Genomic DNA, 16,220 nt, shown 5'->3' on the forward strand with positions numbered 1-16,220 from the left:
TTGATTCTATATATATTCTGACAGACTATTTTTTTAATTAAGAAATCTTCATACACATACCTCCCACACATGGTGTGTACAATCAATGGCTCAAATATCATCACATGGTTGTATATTCATCATCACAAAAATTTTTTTAGAAAATTTACATCACTCCAGACAAAGAAATAAAAAGGAAAAAAATTACATATTATGTACCTGACCCCTCATTCTCATTGACCACTAATATTCCCATTTATATAGTTTATTTTACCCTTCTGACAGACTATTAAGCAAATATTCTTAGATCTTGTATTAATGAACATTAAGATATTAAGTGGGAATTTTGCTTTGATTAGTTAAGATTCTGTTTAGAGCACCTTTTACTTCTTTGTTCCTCAAGCTGTAGATCAATGGATTCAACATAGGGATAACCAGAGTGTAAAACACTGAGGCCATTTTATCAATATCGAAAGTATGGCTGGATTTGGGTTGCAGGTAAATAAACAACAGTGTCCCATAAAAGACAAACACCACTGTCAGATTGGAGCCACAGGTAGAGAAGACTTTGTACTACCCATCAGCTGAGTTCATTCTGAAGATGGTCACAAGAATAAACATGTAGGATACAAGGACAATTGACAAGGATGAGACCAAATTACAGCCTGAAAAGATCAAAATGATCAAGTCTAATTCATGTGTGTCAGAACAGAGTACAGACATCAAGGGGAGGCAATCACAGTAAAAATAGCTGATGATGTTAGAGCCACAAAAGGATAATGTAAATAACTTAATCATGAGAAATAGGGACACAAAAGTGCTGTAGAGATTTGGAATAAGAGCCAGCACCCAACACACTTTCTCTGCCATGATCACCACATAGAAAAGAGGTTTGCAGATGGCTACATAGTGATCATAAGCCATTGGTGATAGAATAAATAGTTTACTGATGATAAAAATCTCAAAGGTTGCCAGCTGAGTAGCACACCAATTGTAGGAAATTGTATTTTCATTCATCACAGAGTTTACCATCATTTTTGGCCCAATGACAGTGGAATATCCAATATCAGTAATGGACAAATGTCTAAGGAAAAAGTACATGGGTGTGTGTAGCTTGGAATCCACATGGGTCAACAAAATCATGCCCAAATTGCCTATCACTGTAACCAAGTATATGATAAAAAAAGTTGCAAAGAGGGGTGCCTTCAGTCCAGGGTTATCTGTGACACCTATGAGAATAAATTCAGTCATGTGGGTCACTGCAGTATGATTTTGTTGTTCCATATGGTTCATCTTGGTAATGTGTATAAAGCATAAATTCAGTACTTATTATATTGGCATGCAATTTCTGAGAAAGCACAGACCATATTGTCTAAACTATAGGGGCATATTCTCCATTTCAAAATCTAAATAAAGATTCCTCCATCCATCATGCCAAAATTATATACACCAACACTTAATCCATTGAAATTTTGGTCAAATATACCTTAATAGATCCAAAATGTTTTGATGTAGTTGTTTTTCATGCATCCACAATGACTTAGTTCATTTGACCCAAACTCATTTTCAGTATGTCAAAATAGATATATATTTTCAGCTTTTTAAAATTTCAAGTAATTTGTAAGACAGAGCTCTACATGAAACTATAAACTTCATCTTCTTGAAAATTGCCATATCTACATAAAGTAGCATGGCATGAAGAGAGTTTCCAAATTAATGCAGGAGTGATAAATCAGATGCTAGTTAGGAAACATCTGACTATTAAATATGGGTTTTAATGCTTCTCAGTGCAAAGTTTAATGCTATAATAGGCTGATTTTAGAATTTTGTAAAAAAAGTCATAGCATTTGTCATATCTGCCTGTTGTTTCTGCAGATTGAATCACTTCTTCTGAGTGATCCCCCAATCATACATATCTCTTCTGCATACAAAAGACTTTGTCATTCTGATTATTCTTGAACATTTATGTAAAGAGGCCGAGCAGTGTTTAGGAATATTTTATTATGTGCAAAGAACTTCATAAGCACTTTGCAGTCAGACATGTGATCTATCCACACAGTAATAAAAAGTGGGCAATATTTCAATCCTCATTGGAAAATAAGGAAATTGAAGCACAGAGTGCTAAATAATTTAACAAAATCACTCAGCTAGTAAATTGTGGAGTCAGGACTAAAATAAAAGAATTTTGCCTAAAGATTAGTTTTTTTTTAACAAGCACAACATACTGCCTCTCCTTTAAGGTATCTGAGCAGACAGAAAATAAAGAGAGGGACAGTATATTATTGTAGGTTTTCCTACAAGAGTGGACAAAGATCAAAGTTGAAATCGATTACTGAAGCATAAGCTAACTTGAAAATGGAAGGTGTTATATATAATACACAGCACAGAGTATATAGAACTGTATATCCAATATATCTGAAGATGAAGCCCACCCCACCAAATCTGGGTTTGTTGCTTGGCTTGGCTTAATGCACAGACACACTAATCAGGCTATGGAAGTAAGGAAAGTTTCTTTACATTTGCAGGAGTTCAGGGGAAGCTTCCCACATCTGTCTCTTTGCAGTGATATTTTTGCTTGGCTTCTATATATTTTAGAGATGAAAAAGGTAATGATCTTGAGTAACAAATAACAGGGTTCAGGAAAACATCATTAGTTCTTTATTTTAGTTATTTACAACTTTCTTTACTACTTACATCCTCTAAGATACCTAGGGGTGGTGCTTCCAAATCTGGGTACACACTTTACATGTTGCTCCTCTGTGAGACTAAACCTCAAATTCACAGCTTGCTTAGAGTTTTAAGGTCACATTTAAAATGCTAGCACTAAATATCCAGAACACTACTTACCTTAATAAAGGAAAAGTATATTGCAAAAGCAAAAGCAATTTTGCATAAGTCCTTCAAAGCATGTGGGGATGGTCCAGTTTAGGTTGTATGTCCTGAGAAAAAAGTTCAAAGACCAAAGTTTTAAACTCACCCTAATGGAGGATCAGCTTTGTGTTCTTTCAGGTTTAATCCTCATTGTTGCAGTAAGGATTTGAGTGTTTTTCTAGCCCTCTGAGACTCATTTTCTTGAAGTTTTACATTGATTCAAGGATAAATAGATAATGCAGGAATATCTCAAGGGAGCATGTCTTGGATGTTTGTTAATTGTTCTCTGAAACTCCCATTGGGAGAAAGTTTAAAGTATTTGTCCCTGGGTCTAACTGATAAATTATAAAATATCACCAAACACTGAACATCAGAAATATGTCTTTGTTAGCAACTCAGTTATACAACATGATTAGGTATATTGAACACAAACACATGCCAAAGCAACAAATCTATACACACAAACATACATAAAATGCATAAGCAAAAGAAAGAAGGACTTCTCAAGAAGAGATTATGCAATATTTGAGACTCAATATCCATTAACAAGGAAGTTTTGTCTGGATATAAAATTATAAGTTTACATAAGACTATATTTTATGATTTTTTTTGCTTCTGCCAAGAAATCTGTGGTAATTCTTTTTGTTTTATTTTTATTTTTTGGCTTTTAAAAGGGGAATTTAATAAGTTGCTCATTTACAGTTCTAAGGCTGAGAAAATGTCCCAGTTAAAAGAAGTCTATACAAATGTCCAATCAAATGCATCCAGGGAAAGATACCTTGCTTCAAGAAGGCCAATGAAGTTTAGGGTTTCCCTCTCAAGTGAGAAGGCACATGGCAAACACAGTCACAGTTTCTCTCTCATCTGGAAAAGCACATGGTGAACACAGTCAGGGTTCTTCTCTCATCTGGAAGGGCACATGGTAAACATGGTGTCATCATTAGCTTCTTCTCCTGGCTTCCTGTTTGATGAAGCTGCCCAGGAGGCATTTTCCTTCTTCATCTCCAAAGGTCGCTGGATGGTGAACTCTGCTTATCATGGCTGTGTCATTCTGCTCTGCTTTCTGAATCTTTTTTTATTCTCCAAAATGTTTCCTCTTTTGTAAGACTCCAGAAATTTATTAAGACCCACCCAATGGGTGGAGACTTGTCATCATGTGGTCATTGTTTTATTCGTTGTTTTTATGTAATGTATATTTTTTTCTCTGGAGGTTTTTAAGAATATCTTTTTAGCATTTATCTTCAAAATTTGATTGTGATCTGCTTTGGCATGTTTTTTTTCCTGTTTATCCTCTCTGAGTTCTTTAAGCATTTTATAACTGTGATATTATAGATGTTTTGTTTTGTTTTATAAATTAGGAAAATTTATAGTCAGTAATGGTTTTGTCTGCCATATCTATTCCATTATTTATTTCTGGGAATACAGTTAAATGCATGTTAGATAGCATGTTATTGTTACACAGATCATTGAGAAAAAAATGCAGGTCATTTTATATCTGGTGAGACTTTCTTTCAAAAATGAGAGACAGATGAAAACATTCCCAGAGGAACAAAACTGATGGAGTTGATCACAACTAGATTTATACTACAAACAAGGTGATAAGGAAATTATTCATCCTTAAAGGGAAGGGACTAGACAGTGGTTCAAAACAGCATAATGAAATAAATACCTGTGTTAAGTGTTACTATTTGGGTAATTATAAATACCAATATTATCATCATATATTATTTGGTATGGAACTCCATTTCTCACTTCCAATAAGTGGTAAAATGCCAAAGCATAAGAAGTAGCAAATAATTTATGGTTTTAGGGATAAAATGTACAAAGATATAAGTGGTAAAACATGCAAAAAAGGGTAGGGAGATGTTGGGGTATAGGAGAAGTATATGTGTACACTACTAAAGGTAAGTTGGTATCAAACCCAACTTGATTGTTATATGTTTAGGAAATTTAATTTTAACCTCATAATAACTACAAGATAAGTAGATGAAAATATCTCCAGGTAAAAAAGAGAAGGCAATCAATAGGGTACAAAACAAAAAAAATCAAATAAATATAAAGGTAGGCACTCATGGAAGAATTGAGGTACAAAAAAGGTATAAGACATACAAAGCATAAGTAGCAAAATTACAGAAAAAATTGTTGCTTATCAGTAGTGATGTTAAAAATAAATGGATTAGGAGGGTGCATGGGTAGTTCAGGGATATGCCATGTGGGAGTCCCAGGTTTGATTCCTGGTCCATGCACTTCCCAAAAAAACCAACAACAAGCAAACATCAACCAACCAACCAAGCAAATAGCCAAACAAAAATTAAATAAATAGTGCTACAATAATAGGATACTCACATGGAAAAATAATGAAATACGACCCTACCATACATCATATAAAAAAGAAATGGATTAGACCTTTCATCCTTCACCTCTTTCTTTATGAGAGTGTCTGCACGTTCCTTTTCTGCATAAGTACTTAATAAATTTTCTGCCTCCTTACTTTGCACTGTGCTCTTGAATTCTCTCCCATGTCATGGCCTAGAACATAAGAAGCAAATCTGGCAACATACTTTGGGAAGCCACCTAAGAGACACTTTTCTCTGGCTGGACTGATGAGTACTGGAAGGCTTGGCCATGTATTTTTGCTTTTCTTCTTGCTTGGCTCATTATTATCTTCTCCTATATCTTCATGCAACTCTGCATGTCTAGAAATCTAGGGGCTCTGATCTGGCTCCCCAAGACATAAGCTCAGTCTACTCTGAGTCTTCTGGCTTCCTCCACAGAGGTGGTAGGAGCCCATTTCCATGCCATGCAGATCCAAAGAGACTCAGAGTAGCAGGTGATACTTCCCTTGAGGCCTGATGGAGATTATTCCCCATGTCATTCAGGCATCCACTGGAAGCCAAATCAAGCCCCACCAATTTCCCCTACTTCTCTCTCTCTCTCCTTGGCTCTTCAAGATTGCCCCACACTCTCCTTTCCTCCACTCTGGGGACCCAGACCCTACCTCCTGCTGGATCCTGTTTCCACCTCTTTAACAAAATTCCTTTTTGCTGTCTCCATGAAAGTCCCCTATTTTCTTCTCTATCTGGCTTTCAGCCCCTTCATCTTTTATAACACAGGATTCTGGGCTAAGGATTCTTATACCAATCAAAGGGTTCTCTTTAACTTTCTAAGAAGTCACCTTTGACCTGTGCTCATAAAAATTGAATATTTTCCAATGTGAGTATCTCACCACCAAGTCTTCATCATTTAGTTTGTATTGAGACACTTTGAGGCTGAATAAAAAGTTTCACTTCTTCTAGAGCATGCTCACTTTTTAGCCCTCATAGAACAGGAAACTAGAGGATGAAACTATTCCTAGGAGCATAATCTTCAAATTCTTTCAAGTGGGACAGACTCCCACCTCAGGGTGACAGGTCCAAACATTTCTAGTGACATGTTCCAGTGATGTCCAGTGTATTTACTTCCTTTATTCCCAAGATATTGGGCTGACAGAGAGAAAGGAAACCTTGAGAGCAGTACCCTGGAATTCAGCAGGGCAAAGCTCAGGAAGACCCTGGAAATGTTGGCCCAGACATCTCTCATGAAAGGTGCTGCAAAAGGTTCAAGGCCCTGATGCTTGACAGCATTGCTGATATTCTTCTGGGCATGGCCTGGGAAACCCCAAGAAGCATAAGTCCAGGTATGTCTCATGAAAGATACCCTAAGAATATCTAACAACTTTATTTCCCATGTTCCCCAAACATTGAGCCAATGTAGAGAAAGGACTCCTTGAGAATGTTGCCCAGAAATTCTTCCAGGCAAAGCCTGGGAAAATGCCTCCCCTGGAAGTGTAGGTCCAGGTATCTCTCATGAAAGGTGCTGAATGGGGTTCTAGTTCCCAACTCCTCGGGAACATTGTCCTGGAATTCTTCTTGACAAGACACATGAAATACCCCCGAGATGTGAGTCCAGACATCTCTCATGAAAGGTATCCAATGAAAGGAGTCCTTGTGATTTTCTCTCCAAGATCCCAAGATAGTGGCCAGTAGAAAGTTAGCCTACTCTAGTTCATTTTCCAGGCACAGTGGGAAATGCAGGCAGTTAATATAAGCTATAAGACAGGGAAGCATACTTTCCCAGTGGGAGTCTCAATTGCGATACCATTCACCAGTCTGTAAGTCAAGGAGATTAGTCAGAAATTTTCTATTTCCACCTAGAAATGTGTGGGTTTCTATCAAGACAAGGACCTGAGAGGTACTTGTGGCTGTATTACACCCAATATCTCAGTCTATGCTAGAGGAGAAAATCTTCTTGATGATCTTTTTTTAAGCCAATTAAGAGCATATAGTCACCTCTTTGCTAAAAGTCATGAAAAATGTACCACCAAACCAGCGAATTGTAATAAGCTAAGTGTGTTCACTTCAGAGAAGGTGGAAAACCAGTCCCTGTTCTGGGAGAGGTTAGTAGAAGCCCTAAAAATATATACTAATGTAAGCCCAGATTCTCATTTTGCTGGGCACTTATTTCACCATCTAGTTTGCCTGGTATTTGGAGAAAGCTGCAAAAGTTCTCTATGGACCCACAAACTCCCACTAATGACCTATTAGAAACTGCTTTCATATCTTTAGCAATTGAGACAAGGATGAGGAGGAGTGAGCAAAAAGGGTTAAGCAAAAGACCAGAGAATTGGCTCAGGTTATTGCAGTCACTTTTAAAAGAGCCCTGTCTCTGAAGGTCACATTATTTGTGTCTTCAAGCCTCAAGGACCTTTATTCAACTATGAGTCAGAGGGCCACTGGCAGAGATAGTGCTAGAAATCTTGAGATAACACTCAAATTCAGGGCCCACTGAGGCCTTATCACAGGTTTCACCAACATGAACCTTGGGCCCAAGGACTGCATTGTCTCTTGAAGGAAGGCAGGCCATCCTCTTGAGTCCTACCCATGGCTAGTAAAGAAGACAGTGTACCGAGGTTGCCTCTGGCTCTGATGATTCCATATCTCCCATTCACTACCCTCTCTCCTTTGTAGGCGTGGGGACATTCTGGTGTCCTATCAAGTTCCTCATTGTTCCTAAATATTCCACCCCCCTTCTGGGGAGTCATCTTCTTCACTTCCTGGGGACCATTGGCTAGTGTTTACCCACTTGTTTTCCCCAAACACCAACCAGATCAAAGCCTCTTGGCATCCCAAAGGAGATCCATGAGCAAATAAACCAAGCAGATGCAGAAGATGGACTATCTGCCTAAATTCCCAAAAGATTAAGGGACCTGGAAATCTCTGATGGAGAAATTGAGGTAGGACTAGAATTAAGGTGGTGGCTGGCTGAGCAAAGGGCAAATTCTAAGAAGCAGTCAGGCCACAAGGATAAAGATCTCTCCGGGAACAGCAATAAACAGCACCTGGGTGCTAATGGACCCCACTTGAATGATTCAGTTAAGATTAAGCATCTCAAAGGAGGAAGAAAGGTAGAGCCAACCAACACTCTTTGATTGAGTATCTACACTCAAGCATCAGTGTAGAAGTGAAAAGGGGAGAGTAGTAAAATAGTTAATAAAAATTACAAATGGAAAAAAATTGTAAAAGCAAATGGCAGAATGTTCATGTTTGCATGTTGTTTGGTTTTATCAATAAAAAGATTTTTTTATAAAAAGCAGATGGCCCCACAGTTTATAGGCCCCTCACCCCTCAACTCTTTCTTTGCAAGATTGCCTGCATGTTCCTTCTCTGCATACATCTTTAATAAATTTTCTGCCAGCTTAAAAAAATTGGTTAAATTATTCCAGTCTTAAGGCAGAGATTGGAAGAATAGATAAAAGCATAATCCAACTATATGCTGTCTACATGAGACTCACCTTAAATTTTAAGATACAGATAGCTTGACAGTGAAAGGAAGGAGGAAAAAACATACCATACAAGTGGTAACCAAAAGGGAGCTGGGGTAGTCACACTAATGTCAGAAAAAAATAGATTGTAATAAAATATAATTAAGGGGAATAAAATGTTCATTAAATGCTGATAACAGGGAAAATAAAACTGGAAAATGTAACAATTATAAACTTACATGCATCTACAGCAGAGCCCAAAATATATGAAGCAAATAATGACAGATATGAAGGGAGAAATTGAAGATTCTACATTAACAGTAGGAGATTTTATTACATCACTTTCAGTAATGAATAGAACACTTAACCAGAATATCAATAAGGAAATACAAGACCTGAATGATTCTCTAAACTAAATACCTAACAGACATATGGAGAACAATTTATCCAACACAAACAGAATACATATTCCTGAGTGCACATGGATCTTTCTCCAGGATAGACCATATTTTAAGTCACAAAAAAAGTCTCAGTAAGTAAAAAAAGTAATTAAATCATACAGTGTATATTCTACAAACACAGAAGAATGAAGCTTGAAATTAAAAACAGAGGGAGAAATGGAAAATTCACAAATATGTGGAGATTTACATACTCTTAAACACCCAATAGGTTAATGAGGAAATCAGAAATTAATTAGGAAATATCTTGAAGCAAATGAAAATGAAAATACATTACAGAACTTATGGGATACAGTTTAAACAGTACTGACATGGAAATTTATAATTCTAAATGCTTACATTGTAAACAAAGAAAGATTTCAAATAAAAGACCTGACTGTAAAACTGGAAGAACTAGAAAAAGAACAAATTAAATCTAAAGTGAGCAGAAGGAATGAAAAATCAAAGATTAGAGTGGAGATAAATGAAATAGAAAGCAAAAACCAATAGAGTGAATCAACAAAAGAAAAAATTGGTTCTTTGAAAAGATCAATAACACTAGCAATCCTTTAGCTAGACTGAAAAAGAAAAGAGAGAAAATACAACAAACAAAAATCAATAATGATAAAGTGGGTCATTACTACAGACCCTGCTGAAATTCAGTGGACTCTAAAAGGATACTAAGAATAACAAGCTGCCAATAAATTAGATAACTGGATGAAGTGGACACACTCTTAGAAACACGCAAACTATCAACATTGACTAAAGAAGAAACAGAGGATTTCAACAAAGCAATTACTAGTAAAGAGATTGAATCAGTAATCAAAACTTTCCCAACAAAGAAAAGGTACATGACTTCAAAGGGGAATCCTACCAAATATTCCAAGAAGACTTAATTCCAATTCTTTCCAAACTCTTCTAAAATTTGAAGGGGAGAGAATACTCTCTAATTCTTTCTATGAGTCTGATATCATCCTCATACTAAAACCATATAAAGATATCACGAGAAAAGAAATTCACAGGCCAATATTTCTTATGAATATAGACAAAAAATTCTTGGAGGACTGATCTTAAAACATTACAAAGTCACAGTAATCAAAACATCATGGTACTTGCACAGGACAGACAAATAGACCAAAGGAATAAAATTGGAGGCTCAGAAATCAGCTCTTACATTTATGACCAACTGACTTTTGACAATGGAGTAAAGATCCCTCAGCTGGGAAAGAATAGTCTCTTCAGCAAATGAGGCTAGGAATACTGGATCTCCATTTAAGAAAGAAAAGCAGCACCCCTACTTGACACTTTAAACAAAAATCAATTCAAAATGGATTAAAGAACTAAATATAAGACACATAACTATTGAACTCCTGGAAGAAAATGTAAGGAAACATCTTCAGGACATTGTATTAGGCAATGGTTCCTTAGACTTTCCACCCAAAGCACAAGCAACAAAAGAAAAACAAACAAACAAATAAATGGGATCCCATCAAACTTAAAAATTTTATGCATCAAAGCACTTTATCATGAAAATACAATGAAAATCTACACAATGAGAAAAATATTTTTAAATCACATATCAGATAATGGTTTAATACGCAGAATATATAGAGAAATCCTTCAACTTAACAACAAAAAGACAAAGACCTCAATTAAAAATGGGCAAAAGACTTGAATAAACATCTCTCAAAAAAGATATATAAATTCCAGAAAGCCCATGAAACAATGCTCAACATCATTAGCTATCAGAGAAATGTAAATCAAAACAACAGTGAGATACCATTTCACCCCACTAGAATTGCTCTCATTTAAAAAAACAGAAAATAAACAAGTGTTGGAAAGGATGCAGAGAAAGAGAAACACTCATTCATTTTTGTTGGAAATATAAAATGGTGCAGATGCTGTGAAAGACAGTTTTGTTGTTCCTCAGAATGCTAATTATAGAACTACTATATGATGTGGCAATCCCACAATTAGGTTTATGCCAAAAAAATTCAAAACAGGAATTCAAAGAATATCTTCACATTGAATTTCATAGTAGCATTACTCAAAATTGCCAAAAGATGGAAGTAACCAAAGTGTCTATCAGCAGATGAATTGATAAACAAAGTATGTACATTATACATACAATTGGATATTATTCAGCTGTATAAAGTAGTGAAGATCTGATACGTGCAACAACATGGATGCAGTGAAAGTTACCATGTTGGGAGAGATAAGCCAGACACAAAATGCTAAAATTGTATCATCTCACTGATTGGAATTAATTAGAATAAGGAACTCATAGAGTCTAGAATATAGATTTCCAGGGGATTGAGTAACCTCAGGCCTATAATGTACAGGGTTCCTATATGGAATGATGGTGATAGTCTATTAATGGATGGTGATGATGTTGGCACAACATTGTGAATGCAATTAAGCACTTATATGTGTGTCTGAATGTGATTAAAAGGGAAGATGTGTGATTTTATATATTATAACAGAATAAAATTTTTTCAAAGTCTGTGGCAATACACTGTAATAACAGTGAGCCCTAACTTAAAACATGGACTGTAGCTAATATTGCAATTATAAAAACATGCTATCATCAATCATACCATATGTTCCACACTAATGTAAGTTATTAATAATAGGGTGTGATGGTTAGGTTCTGGTGTCAACTTGTCCAGATGGATATGCCCAGTTCTTTGGTCAGGCAAACATTGGCCTGACCATTGCTGCAATGGTATTTCATGGCCAGTTGACAAACTGGAAGGCCATTGTATTAAATCATCAGTGATTTGACTGCATCTGTGGCTGATTGCATCTGTCATCAACTAACACATCTCCCACAATGAGATAATTCAATCAGTTGAAGGCTTTTAGGGAAGGAGAGAGATTCATTTCTTCTTAAGCCAGCAAGACACTCCTGTGGAGTTCATCCAGACCCTTCACCAGAGCTGCTAGCTTTACAGCCTGTCTTACAAATTTTGAGCTCTTCCATCTCAAGGTTGCATGAGACATCTTTAGAAATCTCACATTTATAGATCTCTTCTGTTGGTTCTGTATCTCTAGAGAATCCTGACTAATACAGTGTTGTATATGAAAATTCATATTTTCTGCATGATTGTTTTTTAAACCCACTATTTCTCTAATACAGAAAAGAATATTGTCACAATAAACTTGGAGCTCTGGAAAAGAGTCAGAGCTTTATGACTACCAATTAAATGCTAAATCAAGAAAATGTTGACCTCAATATTGTAGGATAATTTTATGGCAGTTTAACTTTGCTTATCTCCACTGACTTTCCACGTGCAGTGGTGAATTTTTAAAGGCAGCCTGTGTTCTTAACTTTGCTAAGTATTTTTGGAGGATGCAGAACAGACCTTATTATCAAGGAAATGCTGTTGTCTGTTTGGTCGTGTGAGGATTAAGTACAGTTACAAAGCACCTAACTTAGTTTTCTTTAACTTGGAACTCTCTCAAGGTGGAAAAGTAGCTAAACAGAGGGCGTTTTGGGAAAATACAGAAAGACAGTCTTGCCACCAGAGGCAAAGTATCAGAGTTGAAGCTAAAAATAGACATACTGAATGCCTGGGAGAAAAAGTCAGTTGTTTTTTGGAATAAAGGTTTTTGAAAAGCTGTTACATATAAGAGAACATCTGAGAAGGCACATACATGCTCATAACATACTTGAGAGTGCCCTAAAGAATTAGAATCCTTGTACATTTTGTATCACTGCAAAATGATGTATCATAATGGAAGGCAATTTGGCCATCCCTCAAAAGGTTAAACAGAATTAACATGTGACCCACCAAACCTCTACATGGTACATACACAAAATAATTGAACAAGTATTTACAACTCAAATACTTATATAAAATTATTCATGGAATACTATCCACAGAAGCATTTGTAAAAAAAAACATGAGTGAAAAACACTTCCCCATATGTTGAAAATATTTGCCATTGCTTATTTAGTTCATATCATATATTTGTTTGCATGCATTAAAAAATTTGGATTCATATTCTCAAGCTTAGTGTCCCTTGTTTTTGCTGTCATAACTATATTTCAATCTTAAATCCCTAGATAATATTAACTTAGTTTTCATTTTGGATAGCCTATATACAATTTTTTGTGACATACAACTCGCACATAGAACACTACTATTATACTTAACAATCCAAATTAAAACTAACCCTAAATTTCTATTTCTTATAAAAGTAATAATATTAATCCAAATAAAATATTTTGTGCTTTATTCTATTTTACCAGAGTAGCTTATCTTAAATTGAATATTCTTGTTCCTTGAACTGTTTTAGTTATTCTGCAAATATGCAATCATTCTGATGATGCTTCTGTCTTAGTTCATTAGTGGGGATAATGTATATTTAATATTCTGTCACATGATTTAATTTATAAACAAAGGAAGGCAAAATTCCAATTTAGATGTAAAAATTTATACATTTTAAAACTAGAAACTTGAGCTGGTTTAAAAGAATTATGTGCTTTAGAAAAGGCATGTTTTAATCCTGATCCATCCTGTGGAAGCAGCTGTTTCTTATAATCCTCATTCAGCTCTGTAGGTTGGAAACTTGATTAGATTATCTCCACAGAAGTGTGACACACCCAATTGTGAATATTAACCTTTGATTAGAGCATTAATGTCAAAGCATATCACAACAATTAGTTGTAGAACAGATTTCAGAGCTTGGTATGGGTTACAATTCCACAATTTTAGGATTTTACTTCTAGCTGCTCTAAGATACTGGAAACTAAACGAAATATCACTATAGTGATTCAAGAACCATACTCTTGTCAAAACCTACCTCCTCTGTATAACTGCACCATCACCTTTGTAGATTCACATTTTTACTACATTATTTCTTAAATTTTGCATCTCCTTTTAAAAAGTAATATTTACATTCTATTTTATAACTAGTGACATTATATATTTTTCCAGATTGTTAGTGTTCAATAACTATCTTTTTGCCATAATTTGTACATATTTTATGCTCTTCATTGTTGAATTTGTGCTTGAGTAAATTTTTTTGGAAGTTTTTTTTTTAAAGTACAGGGTCTGGGAAATGAACTCAGGTCTCTCCATGACAGATGAGAATTCTCCTACTGAACTATCCTTGCACCATTCTCAAGTAAATTTTTAAGGAATATATGAATGTTATATATTTTAGATGTTTTATATCTTTTGAAAAAATGTATATTTAGTTTTTGCTAAGGATAGTGAACATAAGAGATAACAGATTTTATTTTACAATTTACAGGTTTCTTGATTCATTGTGAAAAGAGGGCTAAATCGACAGGAAACCCTTGTTTATTTGTTGTGTATATGAATTCTTTTTTATTTGTTTTGCAGGCACAGTCATAATATTGTGCATGCTTTTACAAATAAAATGTATAAAGGAAGAGTTTGATTAAGCATTAATAAACAATGAATTATGGACTTCCTGCATTCTCCAAGGCATAGTTGGGTGGCCCAGAAAATAGCACTCAGCAGGAGATATGATGAATATAGGGAACAGGACTTAAATCTTGAATCTCCTAGTGCTTGATTCTGTTTTGGATATTGGCATCTCAGATGGTTCATCATGACGTACTTACTCTAGAAGGATAGAAACATTGACCACAAAAAATCATCTCTTCAGAATATGAGCCAAATCATACTGGAAAACATTGTTTACCTCTTTTTTCCTTAAGTTATAGATCAGAGGGTTAAGTACAGTGATAATTAAAGTGCAAAATACAGAGGTAATTTTATCAGTATCAATGGAGTGACCAGATTTGGGCTGCTACCAGAGAGCAGACTCACTACTGTCAGATGAGAATCACATGTGGAGAAGCCTGGTCTCACCTTTGCATACCAAGATGACATATATAATGAGTATGTAGGAGACAAAAACAATCAGGACTAAAGAAATAACTGTGATACCTGCACAGACTAAAACCCATAGCTGTTTAGAGTGAATCTCTGTGCAGGTTTGCCTGAGGAGAGGCATGTCATCACAGTAGAAATGGTTGTTGCTAATAGAGTGGCAATGAAAGGTATAAAGTGAAGATGGTATGAAACAGTGTTATAAGGAAGCTGCAGCTAGAGAGGACCATTACAAGCTAAATACAGACTTCTGGGGACATTGTCACCATACAGAAGAGGGGGTTATAAATGGCTAAGTATTGATCATAGACCATGGAAATCAGTAGCAAGTACTCTGATACCATGAAAGTGAGCAAGTAGCTTGATTGAGTAGCACAGGCTTTGAAGGAGATAACATTTTGATTGCTTAAGAAATTTCTAAGTATTTTGGGTGTAATGACAGAGGCATAACAGAAATTGATGAAAGACAGATTGCTAAGAAACAGGTACATTGGAGTGTTGAGTCTTGGATCTGTCCTAATGAATCAAACCTACGTTGCACATTACTGTGCAATGATAAATGGACGAGAGAACCACAAAGGGGGGCATCTTCATCTCCTGATGATCTGTGAGGCCTGCAAGAATAAGTTCTGTCACCTGGGTACAGGTTATTTGAGCAATGTTGTTTTTCCAGGATGTCTGGGTGAGAAGGAAGAGGTTTTGTTGCTAATTTAGGGATCAGTAGCAAACTGTGAGCTGGGAATGGGAAAGAATGCAGAAAGAGATTTTTGTGGGAAAGGAGTATTCTATCCTTCAAAATCTATTACACAGAAGCTGTGAAACAGTCCATATTGCCTTAGTTTCCATTCAAAACATTTGTGTATTAAATTATTTAAAGCTACTGCCTGACTTGTTAAAAATGTTTAAGCTATTGTTTGGATTGAAGAAATGTTAGCGTTAATAAAGAGAATAAAACAAACCTGCACTGGCATGACTGGCAGATCTGTCATTTTCCAGTGCAGACTTAAATTCCACATTATCACAATGCTGACAGAAGTACAGATATCTATATTTCTGTTTTATTTCAATCGCTTACCACAGAGATTTCCCTATAGATGCTGCTATCTTCATAATTAAGTTAATAATGTAAAAACTGAAAGTGGGAGGGAGTCTTTATGAAAGGAAGAATAAGAAATGTTTTTTTAGGTATTCATCTCATTTTTTTCTCATTAGTCCCTTTTATAAGCATAAAATCATTCCTTTTATTTTACAATGAGGTTTCCC

The 16,220-nt window shown here is 35.6% G+C and overlaps 2 pseudogenes; both read right to left on the reverse strand.

The window, feature by feature from the left end:
* Positions 1-312: 312 nt before the first annotated feature.
* Positions 313-1,272, reverse strand: LOC143672856 (olfactory receptor 8K1-like; annotated as a pseudogene).
* A 13,446-nt stretch (positions 1,273-14,718) lies between these two features.
* LOC143672831 (olfactory receptor 8U1-like) lies at positions 14,719-15,973 on the reverse strand (annotated as a pseudogene).
* Between the last annotated feature and the right edge of the window lie 247 nt (positions 15,974-16,220).

This window comes from Tamandua tetradactyla (genome assembly GCF_023851605.1).
Source record: "Tamandua tetradactyla isolate mTamTet1 chromosome 18 unlocalized genomic scaffold, mTamTet1.pri SUPER_18_unloc_1, whole genome shotgun sequence".
NCBI lineage: Eukaryota > Metazoa > Chordata > Mammalia > Pilosa > Myrmecophagidae > Tamandua > Tamandua tetradactyla.